The sequence below is a fragment of the Semicossyphus pulcher genome, unplaced genomic scaffold (genome assembly GCF_022749685.1).
Source record: "Semicossyphus pulcher isolate SPU_LCO1_2020_fin unplaced genomic scaffold, fSemPul1.0.p SCAF_20, whole genome shotgun sequence".
NCBI classification, from domain to species: Eukaryota; Metazoa; Chordata; class Actinopteri; order Labriformes; family Labridae; genus Semicossyphus; species Semicossyphus pulcher.
Window position 1 is genome coordinate 20,517,576 of NW_027211694.1, and position 18,210 is coordinate 20,535,785.

General features: G+C 41.1%; 1 protein-coding gene across 3 annotated transcripts in view; it reads left to right on the forward strand.

Annotated features, from left to right (window-relative positions):
- Nucleotides 1-18,210, forward strand: part of osbpl8 (oxysterol binding protein-like 8) — a 104,495-nt gene that overhangs the window by 14,920 nt on the left and 71,365 nt on the right. For 2 of the 3 annotated variants that reach the window (XM_069670788.1, XM_069670792.1), the window contains exon 2: nt 7,831-7,928. The gene's annotated coding sequence lies outside the window, so the exon portion shown is untranslated. Of the gene's footprint in view, nt 1-7,830; nt 7,929-17,402; nt 18,088-18,210 lie in introns of those variants that run through there. The other variant, XM_069670789.1, reaches the window with a different exon arrangement.

The window sequence follows — 18,210 nt, forward strand, 5'->3', positions numbered from 1 at the left end:
ACAGAACAGAAGTCCATACAGTCCGCTACCGCTGTGACGTTTGACAACGGAATACAACAACAACGTTAATTGAAGGGTCTGTTAAGGTTTAATGCATTTGAAATTGCACTTGCTTTCTTCTGTTGGCAATTTATTTACATCAATGTGAAAGTGTCACATAGTCATGTTCTCTTACAGGCATACAGCCTACTATTTCTGGGCCGGGACGTCTGTGTCCGACGTTTTTGGTAAAAAATATATAATTTGCGAGTACTCGATTACTTGTTCATTAGATTACTCGAATATTGAGATCACTGGAAATGCCCATCCCTAATTCCCATCAGCCACAGCAGGAACTTGTGTTTAGTGTTATAAGGAAATGTTGGCCTGCTAACATGCTGAACATTGCCATGCTAGCATTGCCATTGTGAGCATGTTAGCTTGCCGAACTGGTTTTAGCTCATAGCACTTTTGTGCAAAGGATGGTGTGTGTATTGGTGATTTAATGAAGGATTCAGACAAATAAATGATTTCAACATGGTCACAGCATCACAAAATTATAATCTCTGATATATTTGATATGTTATTATCTGTGGAAATACTTACATTTTGCTTATTTAAATAGAAATCTTTTCCTTTTCATACGTTTTGAAAAAGAAACCTTCGCTGTGAGAGATTCTTGTAGGAGATTATGCTAAAAGCTTCATCACTTTGCAGGAGTGAAGGCAACAAAGACCTACTTCAAAATTCTGAGATCGGCTGGCTGTCTCTTCAAGGACTGCTAATGAAGGAGACTGAATCCTCAGACAAAAGCATAGAAATGACAGTTGTCTGTGCTGTGGGTTATCGGGCACCAACATGCGACATTGTTACAGTCACATCCTCTGCTGTTATCACTCATCCAGCATGCTAGCACACCGTATGTCTCACTTAACCACAGGTAGTCAATCCCCAAACACTCGGCGGTGACAGCAGTGATGGGCCTGTATAGATCTGCCTCTCGGGCTGTCAGAGAGCTGCCTCCCCTTTTGAGAGTGGACAGCTACATCACTACAATCAGCTTAGGATGCTGAAATGATTGCTGTCCTTGCCTGCCCTTGAAATGAGCTCTGATGTTAATCTAAAAACAATCAGAATCGGAAAGTATTTCACTGCTCGGATTCAAAACAATAGTGACAACAAGTATTTTCTGGTTACCTTTAACTATTTTGAAACCAAGCGTTTTCCATTTTTATTTGTAAAACCCTATGCTTTTAAAAACAGAGCCTATATACATGACATTTTGTCATATTTGACAGTCTGTAGTTAGGATTGTGTATCCAAAATGAAAAGGTCAATGTAATTAAACCACAACTCCAAGTGGATCACGATTGCTCTTCCAGGCAATTAACTCCTATTAAAAATTGCTGAAAGGAACCATGATTAGGTCAACCTCTGTTTATTTTTACTAAATAGTATTTTAAGGAGCAAGCTAGAAAGTATGAAAGTAAGCAGCAGTTGGCCTAACTCTTAATCTAGAAGAACCAGTTGGATATTTCTTGACATAAATAATCTCAGAGGGAGGTAAATTGTGTATAATTTCTGGGATTTTGGTTTGATTTTAGTTATTAGGATATTATCTCATAGATTCACCACACAGCCATCATATCCTTTTTCTCTTAAACTGTTTCCACCTCAAGAACTTTCCCCAGGGACTAGAAACCTTTGGAGGAGCCCTGTGCGTTTCCACTGCAGAGACTTAATTAAGTCCTGGGGACATTTTTTACGCCCCAAAAAGTCCCTGCTGAGGGGGTAGTAGTTAAAATAAGAAATGCCCTGGGTGCTGAATTGCATTTTATGTGTTCATAAGTTAACATAACAAAGTTACGCAGCTGGGACTGTTAAATTTAATATTGGTGCATGGGTGTGAGTTATGTAAGCGTGTTAAAAAAAGCTGTTGTTTTTTCATATGTCAGCAGACTAAGTCATCTTATCTTCACACATTATTATACTGCAGTTGAGACTCAGACAACAGTGGGCTGTAGGAACCTTTAGTTCCTTGAAAAGTAACTTTCTCACATTTGCGGCCGCATACAGAGGCTATAGTCCTCGATGCGGCGGCCTCCGGGTTCAACTCCCGGCCCTTTGCTGCATGTCATCCCCACTCTCTCTTCCCCCATTTCCGCCACTATCCACTGTCCTCTCTCTAAAATAAAGGCATAAAAAGCCAAAACAAATCTTGTATTAAAAGAAATTTAGATGTCATGATGCAAGACCTGTTTTAATACTTTAAAACTAAACATTTATAGCCAATTGATGCATATCCACATACCCTGTATTTGTTCTCTGGAGCTGCAGTTGTAAGATACAAAATCTTTCAACTGCAGCACACACTATTCCCAGAGGTTCCCCGCTATCTCTCGGCTCGCTGGAGAACCCCCTCAGCTTGTGTTTCCGGCTGTGTTTTGGGGCCACTGCCAAGCCACAAGTTTAGGATTCCCCGAGTGTTTGCCCTCTATCTTTGGCAATGATTCATCGCTCTTAGCTCCCAGTCTGCTGTTGTACGACTGAGACCTATTGTTTTGTGCCAGCTTGTTCGGGCAGAGTGTCAGTAAAGTGTGGGAGAAAGTGAAGACAATAAAACATTGCTGAGTGGATTGCCTGTCACTGGCTTGTCCATTGTTTATAATGTGAAGTGTCCAAAATGATTCTCATAGTGGAAAAAAACTTGGATAGGCAATAATTATATACAAAAATAATTATTACACAACAGCCACACTAGCTGTACTCTGTAGGTGAAGCAGTGCTTTGAACTAAATACTAGAACCCGCATGCTCACTTGCCCACAAAGATATTAAGATACAGTGTTTACCATTTAACCATGTTAGTTTAGGCTTTTACAATGCAAACCTCTGCTAATTGGTATTATACACAATGAACAGCCTGAGAGAAATAAATACTGAAAATTTAAGTCAGTGGCTAAAGAGCAAAGTCCTTAACTGTCATTGCTGCAACACGCTTCAGAGACAAAAATAAAAGTGTACCTCCTTTACGCTGCTATTAAACAGTCCCTGTAGTTTTGGGGCCCTTATTTCTGTGTTTTCCCCCCCACCTCAGCTGTGTGGCTGCTGCCCCTCCCGGCTGAGCCATGGACTGATTGCTAAAGCCAGTTTTGAGAAAGAGTGGAGAGCATCTGTCTTAGCGTGACGGGTCCTTGAGAGTCGAGGCCAGATGAAGTGTGTATTGGCTAGAGCCAAGAGGCTGTTGGAGCATTGGAGCGTTACATTAGGAGAATGAGTGGTGGGGGGATTTAGTGACCTTCTCTTTGTCAGGATGTCTCCCTGTCCTCTGTGTAATATTAGGAACTATTTGTCTCTTAAAAGTCTCCCAAAGTTCCTTCCTGTCTGCTTCAATAAACACTTTGCTGCTTTAAGCAAAACTTCATAGACATTCAGATTTACAACAGAGCCTTGTTAAAACTGTTTTGGAAACTACATTGGATTATAGCTGTCCTAAAAACTGGCCTATGTGAAGAGTAGATATTTAGGAGGGGTTGTTTTTTCTCGTCCATCAGAAGTCCATAGAAACAGTTATTGGATTGAATCGAATGATCTGAACAACAACTAAATGGAGTATCACCATTGTTGTCCCGCTTTCTCAGTGCTGATTCTCAGCACGAAACAGCTTCGGTCCGCTCTGATTTCCAAGAAATCTGACCCCCTTCACCCAATTTTCTTTTATCAGTAGTCTCTGGCTGTCATGATTTGAGCTTGAAAGAGCCCTTCCATGTCCTCATAAGGCAATTATGGCCCTATTTCAGAGCTCTGAATGCTCTTGGTTGGATTGTCCTTTCATGTAATCAAATCATTGGTCTTAGTGATAAAGGCAAGCAGGGGGCAAATCGAGTTATGTATTTTCAATCATCATTTATTCAGGAAAATGGTGACTAAAAGTTCTCTTTTCTCGCACCACTTTCCTTCACAAATGAAGACCTACGAGGTGTGCAACTGAAGCATTTTACTGCCATGTTCCAATGACAAACCCTCCCCAAGAGGGCGACAGTATGTCACCTTCAATTTAGCCTTTAAGTTTTCAATGTACTTACAAACCAAGTCCTGAAAGAGTAGACCTGCCTCCTAAAAGTCAACGATTTGAATCATTACTTGAGAGAACTGATATTCAAAATCCCCCTTCACTGTTCAGTTATCCCCAGAGGCCTCCTCTCCTCCAAAACTAATGGATCCACTTATTAAAACTGGTGAAAACACTTATAGAGCAGCATCAGAGGTCTCTAAAAAAAAACGACCCCGTGATTAAAATAGTTGAGAATGAAAAATATAGTTGTTTCACATAAAGAAAAACCTCAGTTCCCATGGCACTCTTCAGTGGGGCTTCAGAGGCTGTGAGCCTATCTGCTGCTTCAGCTGATGAATGACGTAGAATGAAATGAAAGCCTTAACCCCGTCAAAACTAACGGCGACGTTGACGTGACTGAAAACAATAAGAAAGTAGGCGCCAGGAAATGTATTTATGTCCGGCTGTTGCTGGTGCTTTTGGAAACACTGATAAACTTGCGTCTTACATGTAAAACATAAGAATCATCTTGGCTGCTTGAAGAGTTTAGTGCTTAACTGAAAGAAAAAGGAACAGATAGTTGAATCATTGACAGCCCAATCCTATTCAACAGAGTAAGATTCTGGGTTGGGCACAGCCCTACAGAATAGCCATTCTAACACAGTGGTGTTAAATTACTGCTTTCTCAAGTGTCCTCTTGTTGCCACATTGTCTGAAATTGCGTAATCTCACTTGGGACCACAGGGTCCATACCATTAAAGTATCCACACAAAGCAGCAATCGCCACATGTGGCAGCCTCATTTAATCTTAAAAGCATTTTTAGGACAACCACATGTTGGCGGGCAGCTGCTCCACCCAAATATAATCACCCCGGAAGCGTTATGCGTAATTAACAGATGGTCCCACTTGTTCATGAACTCATGTGGAGGATTCAGCTGACAGTGGTTTTGCCATTTCAAACAGTGGGGTTAGGCCAGAATTTGTAATTGTATGCAAGTACAGTGATCACATAGAGAACCAGTATGTCATGAGTTACACCATTCAGGGGTAGAGACATGGGAGAGTGGTAGTGAATGTAAATGGACGGATGCATGCAATTTTCTTTGGGTTGGCTCTAGTGGGGCCTGTTAGCTTTGTGTCCAGTAAATCACATGAGCATTTGTGTGTTTCTCAGCTGATTATGATTTTGAATATAGATAGCCTTTTTGTCGACTGTTAGTACCGTAAAATCCAGAATATAAGTCGCAGTCTGTTTCTGGGGGTGTCCCAGAGGGAAAAGGGTTTTCTATAGCTATTTATTAATTAAAACGTGTATACAAGTTATTTCAGCACAATTTCAATTTATTTTCATTTAAACACACGCAAATTACAGCCTACAATCTGTTTTCGCCATGTCGAGTTTGCAATCCTGCTAGTTACCGGGTCTGTACCCGGTACTGGTACGGTAGATGGTAGCCTACGGTAGTGCTGATTGTTGTGAGGGTGGTGGCTGCAATGGTGATCATGACGGTGCGTGCATGTGACGAAGCGTTAGCAACAATCAAGTTAGTTTTCCTCGCTTAAAACAGCGAGAAAAACACAAAACGGTACTGCGGCATATTGTAAATAGGAGACGTTGTAGCGGCTTGGAACCGGAAATGGTTTAATGCAGAGATGTGACGTCACCACTTAACAACCGTAGAGCGCCATGGTAACACAATAACACACCTCTCTCTGCATTTTATACTGGTATATTGGTCGCACCAGTATATAGGATGCAGCCCACTTTTTAGATGGAAAAAAATGTATTAAAAGTGCATCTTATACACCACAGTTGTGTTAAAGGCGAGACCAATCAATTTGTGGGTTAATTAGTGACATCCTACATTTTCATTTGTGATATTATAGGGCTACCGTTCTAAACATGGATAATACTAAAAAACAGTGGTCTTATTAGTTGTATCTGTGTGCATTAGTAATTCTATCTTTCTCCTTAGTTATAATCTGAGTCTTTAGTTTTTTATTTTAAAGCAATTTAACAGTCAGATCTAGATGTTGGGTAGGCTGGTGTCAGACAGCACAATTATTTTGTATTTTGTCTGTAGCTACAACCCCTTAAACATTGATTGTACTGATAATTTTTCTTTAATTAATCTTAAAAGTGCCAGAATATGATGAATATGTATATTCAAATTGTATACACAGTTTGGGAAAATAGGAATGTTCCATTGTGACTCACTTTCGCTTACTGTGCGACTTGGCTGTCAAGTCAATTATGGCACTTCTTGGGCGTTACAGTTCTGAGTTTTACTTCTATATATTCTGAGCTTCTGATTGTGGCTAGGCAATAAAATTGGGGTTATAGTGGAGTAGTTGCTGGATATGGAATCGATGAAGGAACTTTCTAGTGTAATAATGAAAAGGTTTATGTGTGCTCAAAGGCTTTTTCTATCCCTTTGTTGCTTTTTCTAGTGTTTATTAGACATGACACTTTGCTGCTATGATTTTATCGTTTTTTTCTTCCAGGCAATGCCTTTTCTTTTTATCTGCAGCACCCAGTCACTAGACTCTAGTGTTATCATACTCAGCGTGCTAAAAGCATCTGACATGTTAAATCAGAGATAGACAATAAAAGTCAAGGACATACCTCCTCTGAACCTGTAATGTAAAATCCCACCCTAAGTATACAAGGATTAATAGGGTCAAATTCTTGTTCATTCATTGGGCAACCTGCAACAGGTATCCTCACTGCACCCTTGAGTAATTCCTAAGCAGGTCAGTGGAGCGGCCAACAAGCAGCCTGCAGAAACTTTCCCTGGACAGATAAAGGTTAAAAACAGTGTCATGCTCCAATGCTTCTATAGGGAAAACAAGCTGAGGGCAGACAGAAAAAGATAGATTGAAAGAATGAATTTTTCAGGACTCACTGGGGAAATGAGCTGACAGGCTGGCTGCTCCTCCACTCTTCGCTGCATGTACTTGAAACAAGCTGTTTATTAAAGGCCTGGAGCTGCAGCGCCTTTGTTTGGGTAGAAAGAAGGCAGCGAGAAACGGAGTTTAAGCTGCGTTAGTATGAAAGGACAGAAATGAACCTCCTTCTATGTGCTTCTGTGTGGTAATGTGATAGATGAGTAGGCATGATGTTGCTAATAATTCCAGTCTTGCCTTGCCTTCCTACATGAGGTGAAAGGGCACTTTGAAAATTTCAGTGCTATTCCAAGGCGAATAATAACTGCATTTCAAACCAACTCCAAAGCTTAGACGACTGTATGTTGAACACATTGTACACTGTGAGAGCTTTAAGTGCTTCTGGAGGTGCTCTGTTGGGTTGCTGTCATTTCTGCACAAGTTAGAGTACTTGCATTGGCCCTTGGATGAAGTGAAGGCTGTAGCAGGGAGATCGGACAGACCCACATGTGTGTGGGATACTCAGGGACCTGCAGTATTTATTTCTCCTCCATTGTTGTCGTTTCAGCACCTGTACATGTAGGCTGTTACCAGGTGTTTGTCCTGGCCCGCCTCCAATGTCATTGGTAATTGGGTAAAGGTGAAACGATAGTGTCCGCACCTCTTGACATGCATTTGTGGCATAGCGTGAATATGCAGCACTTCCATTTGCAATTGATTGAAAAATAGGCTAAATTGATTAATTGTTGATAAATAATGAAATTGCTTCATACTCTCAAAACCAAACCAAAACACTCAAAAATGCTGCAAGTCTTTGCATGTAAGAAGCTTGACTCAAGCTATAAATCATGCAGTTGTATTGGTAATATTGGCCTATTGTGGTAACATGTTCTATCTCTCTCTCCCGACAGATATGCAGTCATCATAGCAGCGCTAACAGGCCTGACTCTGGATTAACACAACCATGGAGTCCTCCTCTGAGTCCCAGCAGGAGCCTGAGAAAACTTTGGTGAGTTAAAAAAGGCTCCTATATGGTGGTACAGTCCCACATGAACATGTTTTTCATTCCAGCAGAGTCAAGAGTCTAACCTCTATCCAAAATAGAACCTGGGAAATAACCAGGAATGTATCAAAAATATGTAATGGTGCTTCTAAAGGATACCTACATTACGTCCTTGTAACTGCTTTAATTGTTTAAGTATTTAGACTGATGAATTCAATGTAACATTTGTGGTTAAGCAATTTGGAATTAAACATACATTGCACATAAATTGCATACAATCTATGCACTTTATTTAGTAGGTTTCCTTAAGATCTCACAAGTAATCCCAATTCCTCCCACCCTGCCTCCTTTACTCTGAGACACTGATAATTGCCCCTAATAATTGGGGGTCTTCACTCAGCCTCCATGTATAGTCTAAAGTTGGACAGGGCTCCTGTTTCCTGCTGGCATCAGTGGTGGGATGTCTGCTCCAGGAGTACACTCTCTGAACCCTAATGATTAGCTAAAGGTGCTAATGTTGCTAACCTTCCACAGGCTTGTCAGGCACTCTGTGGCAGACACTGCACTTTGCTGCCTGTAATTAAACTTGTGTCAGGGTGTGTGTCTGTGCGGTTGTCAGCAGATAGAGAAGACAGCTAAAATCACTTTGGCTTCGAGCGATTAAAGGTCACACAGAGTTGTGTTTTTGCTACATCCTCTTTCCAGGGAACACATATCTCGATGAAACAGAGCACTGAGAGTGAAAAGGACACAGCCTTCCTCAGTTCTTCTCAGTTTTTTACTGCACTAGTAATGTTGTTGCAACTTCCTGTTCAGTGGTACAGGTTAATAGTGCACTACTACACACAAATTCTGCTTTACAAATACATAAGATCTGCATTCAGGAGAATTTGGCCACAAATAGAGTTCATATTGTATATTTTATATGATTTTCTCGCACATATAAATGTACACAGTAAGGTAGGAAACACGTCTGTCTTGGGCTAGACCGCTCAGAACATTGCATGACATATAATCTTTATTTAATGAGGAACAGTCATTTTATTGACACATAAAGTAAATACACTAAAACCACATCTGAAACAACCATATGCATGTATGTAGTGAGTAAGGGGTGATAGAATTAATGTGGATTGTTAATGTTAAGGGTCCAGGTATAGAACCTTGTGGTACCCCTTATGTCGACCTAAAACCAAAGATTTTTTTCCAATCTCTCCTGCACAAAACAAAACGCAGCAAATTGGGAAGATAGTAAACAGAGAGGAGACTCCAGTGAGACACAAACCACTTAATACTCTATGTTTGCTGTTACGGTGCCCAAATTAAATGTGACGCAAGCTAGACGATAGCTGGACCGGTGTTAGCGCTGTGGCTGTTAGCTCTGATAAACCGGTGATAGTTTCAAGTAGAGAGAAAGGAACTGCATCGCTAGCAACCTTCTAGCACGTAATGCTAACCCAGCAAATGTTTCAGCTTGAGACACCACAGACAACACAAACCACTGTGCAGACAAGGGCAGCGGTGGCCATGAGCTTCTGTTTCTGTGCCATTGTCAGTTTTTTCTTTTTTGTAAATTTCGTCAAGGGCCGGATGGGAAGTGATCCCAACATCTACTGACCAACATCACCTGAATCTAATTGGTCGGTGCTAATCAACCAATGGTCAGTACTGATTAACCAATGTCCAATCAAAGCCAGTCTTCAGTAGGAGCATTAAACCATATCCTCACTTATTATTTCATACAGGAACATCTAGAGCCAGGTAGGAACCGGTGGCACCTTTAGTCAGCACACACACACATTCACACACCCACACATTAAATACCACTTCCCTCTTCTCAGCTCCCTGGATTGTGATTCTGCCCTTTCATTTCACCTTCATCATAATCCCCTGTAGCCATTTTTGCAGTGAGCAGGAGGGCAATTATAATTGCAGATAACTGGGGTGATAACGGTGCGGGCCATCTCTCCCACAGGCCTCCACACAAAATGACATACAATGGGATCGTATGTGTGCAGAGCTAAAAGCTTTTCTTTAAGTCTTGCTTTTTGTGGGAGTGAGTTTTAATGACACTCGATAACTGTTAGGAGTGCAAGCTAATTTCTTTGCCCGCCCTCTCCGGAGTCTATTTTAGTGGCTGAATAATTAAACTGCTGATGAATAAATCAGTTTGAAAGCCACATCATTGTATTTACAGTTTCCAGTTAATGGTTTCTTTTAGATAAAATTTGATGAGAATGCTCCTCTCTGCAAATTAAGAGATAAACCTTCTTTTAGTAGACTCTAGAGCAGTGTGTTATCCCTTGATCACACATTATGAGCGACCACAGTGCCAGGATAGTGTGAGACTTCGACCGTGGGACGTATTGTGTTGCTGGCATATCCTGCCGTTTGCTGAAAGGGTCTGTTGGTAGAGAGGATGGCTTCCCAACACCAGATGAAAGGCTCTGGGAAGCACGCCAGGTGTCTGCTGCTTCTCCCCTTGCTCCGACATCCTCACAGCAAGGAGGCGCTTCAGCAAGGTTTTATGGCAGCCAGCCCCCCCTCCTGTTTCAAACACCCACCACCATTCAGTCAGCTGTCATTTGCATTGTGCATACTGTAATCAAAGAGCTGGTGACCTGCTGTTCAGAAAACGCAGCAGTGAAAGGTACATAGACAGCCATTATGTACTGGAACAATAGGTTTTAGGTAGCTAAGAAGTAGAAAAAGAGGATCTGTGGGTAGGAGACCACTGACTGAGAGGATATGAGCAGCTGAAATAAATGAGAAAAAACTTTTATACTCTATGAAATGCCCTTTGGCAAGGCCCTTCTCCCACATCTGTTCCAGAGGAGCTTTGCAGTTGCCAACCGAATGAAACTTGTTGTGCTTAGAAGCTCACAGGTATGAATAGAAGGCAAGATATTGCCTGGTTCACACTGCAATAGTTTTGGATTGATACCTTCCCTAAAATCAGAGGTGAATTATATTCTGGGACCTTGGTCAGTACTAGGGCTGGGTTTAAAAAAATCGATTTTTCCGAATCGATTCTCATTTGAATGACCCAATATCGATTTATAAATCCTGACATAGATCTTTAAAAATATGTGTAGAAACGTGTCTGATCACTCAGGTGTCCGAGCGCTCCTTAACGCAGCACATCCCCCTGAAACACGGCAGTGAGGGAGACATGCCCGGACTTGTTTACTGCACCTGCTACGGAGACATCAGTGATCGCCCACAGACTCTTTTTATTAAGTTTAAGTTAGTTTGGCACTGATGTCGCTCTCTGTTAGTGTCGGCTTTGGCCGCGAGTGTATTTTCGGAATGTTGTTATACAGTATGCCTTTCCCCATATCTCTTAATCTCGTCTGGTTTTGTTCTTCGCGCTATGAGATCTCGTGGCCAAATCTCGTGCAAGTTGAACGCAGTTGGTTTAATGAAAACCATGAGCCAGATGTTCAGACTAAAAAATCTGAAACTGGAAAAAAAGTTTAAAAGCTGTCTAATTCATAAAACTGTTAATATTGGGTTTAATTACCGTGTGTTGGTCGTGTTAAATAAAAAGTATATGATGTAACTTCTTTCAGGTCAATTCTTATTGTATACATTAAAAATTCTGATACCAAATCGATATCGAATCAGATCGGTAATCAAATCAATTGGAGAAATCCCTATCGTTACCCAGCCCTAGTCAGTACCAATGTGTAAATTTATCAGACTTATTCTGAAGACTTATTTATACCAGCAGTCTGTTATATAGAAATAACAGACCATAAACCAACTAGGATTAAGTATTCAACAATGCTTTGTTATAATTAGGATTTAAAATCTGCATGATTACATCTGGGAGTCTACAAAGAGATGGAGCTGACTGTGTTGCCAATCCATTGTAAACATTCTAGCTTCAAGGCTAACTAGCAAACTACTTTTAAAGGTTTTTAAATCCTCTCACTGAGGAATTGACACCCTGTGGTGACCCCATCTCCACGGCCATTTTCTCACCCAGGCTTGTTTAGCCTTCTGCTATTGTTATCTTGCAGCAAAGAATAACTACAGGGGGTTGTAGTCTATGTCCATCTTTTTTACATCTTTTTTCATCATGTGATATGAGATCGCGTGAGCTGGTACATTGACCCTTCTGATACCCACCATTATCATTACATTATATCCTGCAGTGGTTGTAGCACCATTATTTTCACATCTTGTAGTATGTAATGTTTAAGAGTAGGGAGAGAAGAATATCTGTAAGTTTCTTCTTAGGCCTCTCCTTATTCGGTTTAGACTTTTAAGTCATGGAGTCTATGCTTGTCTAAAGTGTACTCCTATATCATAAAAGGAACAAAAGTAGTCTCAGCAGTTTCTCAGCCACACTACAAACTACATTTGGCATTATTTACCAGTTTGCATTAATCATTACGAGACCCGTAATTCCTCCAGAATGCTCATGATTCATATCCTAAAATGTTTCTGTCAATTCCTCTTTAACTCAAATGTAAAGAAGCCCGACCTTTTCACTTCAAGACGATAAAGAACTTGAGTTCCAGTCTTTTTTTATTGACAAAAATGTAGAGGATTCTTGCTTAGGTGTTCATTTCTTCTTGTTTACTGCCCTTAAACACCTTTATTGATATCTGAAGGCCAGGATTACTTTCATAATTGAAATCGACAAACGATGTAGCCCCTTAATGGCCTCTTTTCGTGCGTGTCGGAAATACCTCTGCTGCCCAATGAATCATCAACATAGAAGTCTAAACTGATATAGATTACTGAGTCTTAGGTTTGCCCAAAATCATGAGGTAAAGGTATTTAAAGAGCACTTTAGCTCACAGATTGCTGTCTAAGCTAGGACCCCAGCAAATACATTGGCAGCAGAGGAGAAGCAGCACTCATAGTAGATGTAAATAGACTTTTTGACAACATCAATAGTATTGGCATGAACTTGTAGCTTCCCTTGGGTAGCTGAATGCCCACACAGTTATAATGAAAGCAATCATTAAGCTGTGGTTGGCTTTGATGTGGTGCTGACCACGCCTGTTCCTTGAAATGCAACTCGTCTTGTGGCTGCATTACATAAGGCTCAATTCAGACTGTCTTCTGTGTAGAAGCTGATGTCTATTCCTCTAATAGAGTTGATTTGTCTCTTTTAATAATAAATATGACAAAGCATTATTAGCCGAAACTTGATGTCATAGACTAAAGCTGCCAGATACTGTTAAAGGTGATGGAAGTCTATGCCCAGGTATCAGCAAAATAAAAAAGAGTGCTAAAAATAATCCCTGAGTAAATTTTATCCCAGTGTTGATTATCTTTGCTTCTGCTGTTTTAAAAATAATGTCTGACTGGCAGAGCGAGGTACAGGGTCTTCTTTCTTAGACCACCAGTGCCACATAATGTGACAGGAACAAGCTGCAGGAGCCTGCAAGAAGGTGAAAATTGGCTTCAGGCTGCTCTTAGGGAATGAGAAACGGAGGCTGCATCAGCTTCTGTACATCAGCGGTCGGACTCAGGGTGCTGTTGACAGAGCTGAGCTGACAGCCCGGGCTGATGAGACGCGTCCTCACCACTAAAGTTAGAGTAAACAGGAAAGCAAGATTATCCCTCACGGCTTTAGCCTGGCCTCAGATGCAGAAAAACTGCAAATCTGTAAATATACAGAAAGTCAGATGCTATGAGAGAAGTTGCAGGTTTCATAAAAGAGGATGGTTCAGTCCTTTCCTGAGAGAACTAATCAGGTTTTTTTTCTCGCTTGGCCAAGGAGGTGGGTGGGCTCTAATCAAGATAGTATGGATTTATCAACTCTGGGAATGAAAAAGGCAGGTGCTGGCATCACATGGATTGGAAATTTGTTAGTGTGCGTGTTCCCCCTAAAGATGCAGCAATCACACTGATGCTGTTTACCACAGGACCCTATAGGAAACACGTTTAGCTTTCCTTTGTTTGGCTGTGTGAATCGATCAGTGCACACACAAACTGCACCACACACACACTCATCCCCTCTTGGAGTATCCAGTTCCTTTGGCTCGAGGAGAGTGATATATTGTGTGTCGGCTCACATGCTGATGTATGTTTTCCGCTGGCTTCGATAGAGTGAAGAGAGAGGAATGGCAGGCATACTGGCAACGCGTGTGCGGCATCATGTAGTGTACCTGTCCCCTTTTGCTATTATGCTTGGGTTCTGCAAGTTCCATACACAGTAGTATCAATTGTTGAAGTCATTGAAGCATTCATAGATTTGTCGTCCATTTTCTACAAAATATACAGAATGTCATATACGATAGGAGCGTATAGAATAATTTTTCCTCTTCGGAAAGGAAAAAGTTCAGGGTTCCAGAAGTAATGTATTTAAACTTAAGGTTGCTTACATAACCCCAGTTCTCTGAGCTTCTCATTACAGAGTATTCTAGTTTCACTAGTTTTTCCATGTTGAAATATATCAACAGTTAGGTCTTTTTAAGGCCTGGAGTACATTCAGAATCTACTTTAATAAATTAAATGTACAAAAATGAACAAGAAATATTTAAATCCTTTCAGTATTACACCTTTTAAAGTAGTCAGTGAAGGTTTGTGGCCTTTTCTGTCAATGCTTGTCCATTTTTTTCAAGTCAGCAGTTTTCGTGATCTTTCTGTTTCATGTCAAACCTTAAATATTCGAGCACTAAACAAGAGTTTAACTAGCCAAATCAACACCACCCCTCTGATTCCCTTTTGTTTGTTTTTCCCACCTCTTTGACTCTTGCATTAGCATTTGTAGCATTAGGCTAACTCTCGTCCCCACTGGGACCAACTGATCATATTTGGGATAAGGGTTTTCTGTTCCTAAAATTCTTCGTATAATTGGTTACAAATAGATTTGTTTATGGGGTTTGACCAGTACCTAGTACATTGTTAAGCACACAGTCATGAAAAGCTGTGTGTCATGGGCATAATTAAGTAATAAAATCATGGTATCCAAGTTATTTGTGGGCATTCATTACCAGGGAAGAGAGTGTCAGAGCAGCCAACGCAAGTCTGGCTTGACTAATGCTGGCCAGCATCTCACTACCCTCTGTTTCCATGAATTCCTCCATTCAGACGCATTATTTAGAAACCAAAGATAATGAATTGGGGTCGTTACAGTTTTGTTTTTGCAGAAGTTACTAAATCAGGGCCTTTAAAATTGATTTTAGAAAGTTCTGCCTCATTTGCAATGCCTGAAGCATTTTGAAATATTATGTAATGTTAAACTGAATTACTGGTTTGTTACTTCCATTAATGGGTGCTTTGTTATTCGGTCCTCTTTTAAAAAACAAATAAAGTCAGACTGAATCACACTCAGCAGGAGTTTCCGGCCTGCAGCTGAGCTCTGTAGCCTAATTAAAATGGCCAGTGTTCCATTGCAAATGAGCTTTACATTTCCCAATGTGTTGGATGAAGTGTTTGGTTGGTTCTACTATTTTCAGTCCTCTTGGGGAGAGTTTTTGTCCTTTCTTTGCCACAACCGTACAGCTTTTTCAAGATGCGTGAGATAATTTCATCAAATCTAACCCGTGATGTGGATCAGGGCCATCTCCCTCAGCAGGCTACATGTAGTTTTACCCATTACAATTGCTCCTTTGTACGCCTGCCTGCATGAAAGAGCATATAGTTCTTTTTTAAGTGTATAGCTACTACTTCATGGAAAATAGTTTCCACGATTCACTTAAAAAAGCACAACTTCTTCAAAATACTGAAAAGATGACACACTATGTTCCAGCGTCCTTCATTTAAATAAAGCTTGATTCACCCACGTAAGAAACTAGCTAGTGAACATGCTGGAGCATTTGCAGCTAATGAAGCAGATATTTTTCTCGAGGGTTGTTGGGGACAAAAAAAGGAGCTAAACGGAGGGTAAAGATTACTCAGGTGGCCCAAAACACAAGACCAAAATGAATGCTTTGTTGCTCCATGTTTAATCAATACAAAATCAAAGTATTTGGGGTTTGTTTTTTGGTGTGCAGGACTATTTATTAGCCAAACCTTGTCTCTTTGTGGGTTGCCTGGCATCCTCTCGATTACAAAAAGACTCCAGGAAATATTCTGGCACGCAATTCTCAAACAAAAACTGTTCCTTAAAACATTATACCGGGCAACAGACATTATCTAGCGAACAAAAAATGTGCCAGAGCAGATGGTAGCTTTGGAGTGACTTGCTAGAGAGAAAACAAAACTGGTGACACTAATTTGTTTACACAATCTTAAGTTTTTTTCATAGTGCTGTCATCAACCCTGTTATCAAGTTTGAAGTCATATTTCATGCAAGCTGCTGACAAATTTGCTGAGCAGCCTGTAAAACCAATTCTTGGAGCAGCTACTACTGACTGCTCACTGAACTGCTTGTACACGATGCTGTACCATCAGCCATCATCTTTGCCATTGTACTCACAAAAATGTTGAATCATTGTGACAGGTAAACACAGCAGACCTCGGTTTCACCTTGCCTGAGGCGACGAAATCTGTTTGTTGGTGACAAAAAGCTTGAATGCAGTGTGTCGCTGCATCTACAAAATGACCTTAAGTTAACACCATGAAAACAGATCATTACATAACCCTGTTGACAATTGATCTAAAATATTAACTATAATATCTGGAGACATCACATTGTATGTTTCTTGATTACCTCATCACATTTGGTAAGATTGGGAGATGGTTGTTTGCATATTCCTGTTTAAATCACTCTAATATAAAAACCATAACATCTTGAGCATTCTTTTCTTTTTGCAAAACAAGGCTGAAACGTCCACCTTATGCGTCACCAAGTTTTATGTTTGTTGTTGCACTCGCCTCCGCTTTAAATAATATAAGCATCAGAGATGCCTGTCTGTCCGTGTAAACCCCGCCTCTGCATGTGCAGAGTGTGTGTGTGTGTGGAGATGCGGTGGCGCTCAGCTGAGAGCAGAGAGAGCGTTTGGCCGAGAGCAGACGTCAGTGTTTGATAGATATTAGCAAAAGAATTAAAGACAAGAACAAAAATTGCATTTTACTGCACAGAGAGCGGCCATCGTCATTACGTGCTGCTTCAGAAAACATCGGCGGCAGCAACGTGACGCCTGCACAGTGATACAGTGCACATGATATAGGATTTTAGCCACATCGCCGAGCCCTAATATGTATCAATTAAAATACTTCGCAGAAACGACATCACATAAAGCAAACATAAACTGTAGACACTGGCGGGCAATTTCTTTTGCAGAGCTTGTAAGCTTAATGCATTTATAGGAAAGATAAACTCCAACATGTTTATCTGTTTGTATGTTACATATAGCTTTGTATGTGTAACTGACTGCTGTCAAATGATGGGTGGAGAACAGTTCAGCAGGTTAATGGAAACCGCAGCACAGGAGAGTGCTTTAAAGCTTGCATTACTGGCCCTATAATGAGGCTGCAGGGCGGCTGCGTCGTGCATGCGTCGTCCTCTGGGGTGATTTTCCATGATGGCTGAGGGAGGTTGGCTCTTTGGTTTATTGGTGCAGGGGGGCCTCGGTCAACAAGCGTATGAGGAAGAGCAGTGTGGTTACAGTAGCTGCCCTCGAGGGTGTTCTCAGAGCTCTGACTTGCACTAATAAGTGCTGCGTTACACTACATTCAGCCCTTTATAAAGAGCGACAGCCCACTTCCTTGTTTATTGGTTGTGTGCTGTGTTGCTGGTTCGTGTGTCACATGATGTTTGTCTGAAAAACATCCGTTATAAGACTTCGTCAAATTGTCTGATAAGGGGCTTTCAAAAAAGAGAAAAGTAGATGAGGGAAAAGAGGAAAGGAGATTTATAGATGTGGAGACAGAATGAGGGGAAGTCGTGAGTGCTTTGAAGGCATATTATTGCTGAGGAAGAGTAAACAAATGCCAGGGATGTAACAAATTTGCAGAGTTTAACAACAAGGAAATGACTGAAGGCTCCGAGTATTGAGAAGAAGAGCAGAGCAGAAAAGAGTATTCATCAAAGAGAGAGAGAGAGAGAGAGAGAGAGAGAGAGAGAGAGGGAGGCTGGAATTCTCTCGCATGCTTGTTCTCCCTGCCTTGTCTCCTCCCTTCAGTGTTCAATGTGAGTGTCTGTGTGTACGGGAGATACAGGCTGAGCTCAGTGGCTCGTCGTACCAGGTTTTAGTCCAACCACGAAGCAGCGGCAGCAGCGACGAGCTCACCTCCCTCGACTGACTGACACACGGTACGCATTTCCTCTCCTTCTGTAAGTGAAACTTAACTCTGTCAAGTGTGAAAACGGGAAGCAGCAGTGGGCGGATTAGACTGCACGTCAGACTGAGGCGATCATAAGGTGTACAGTCACTTT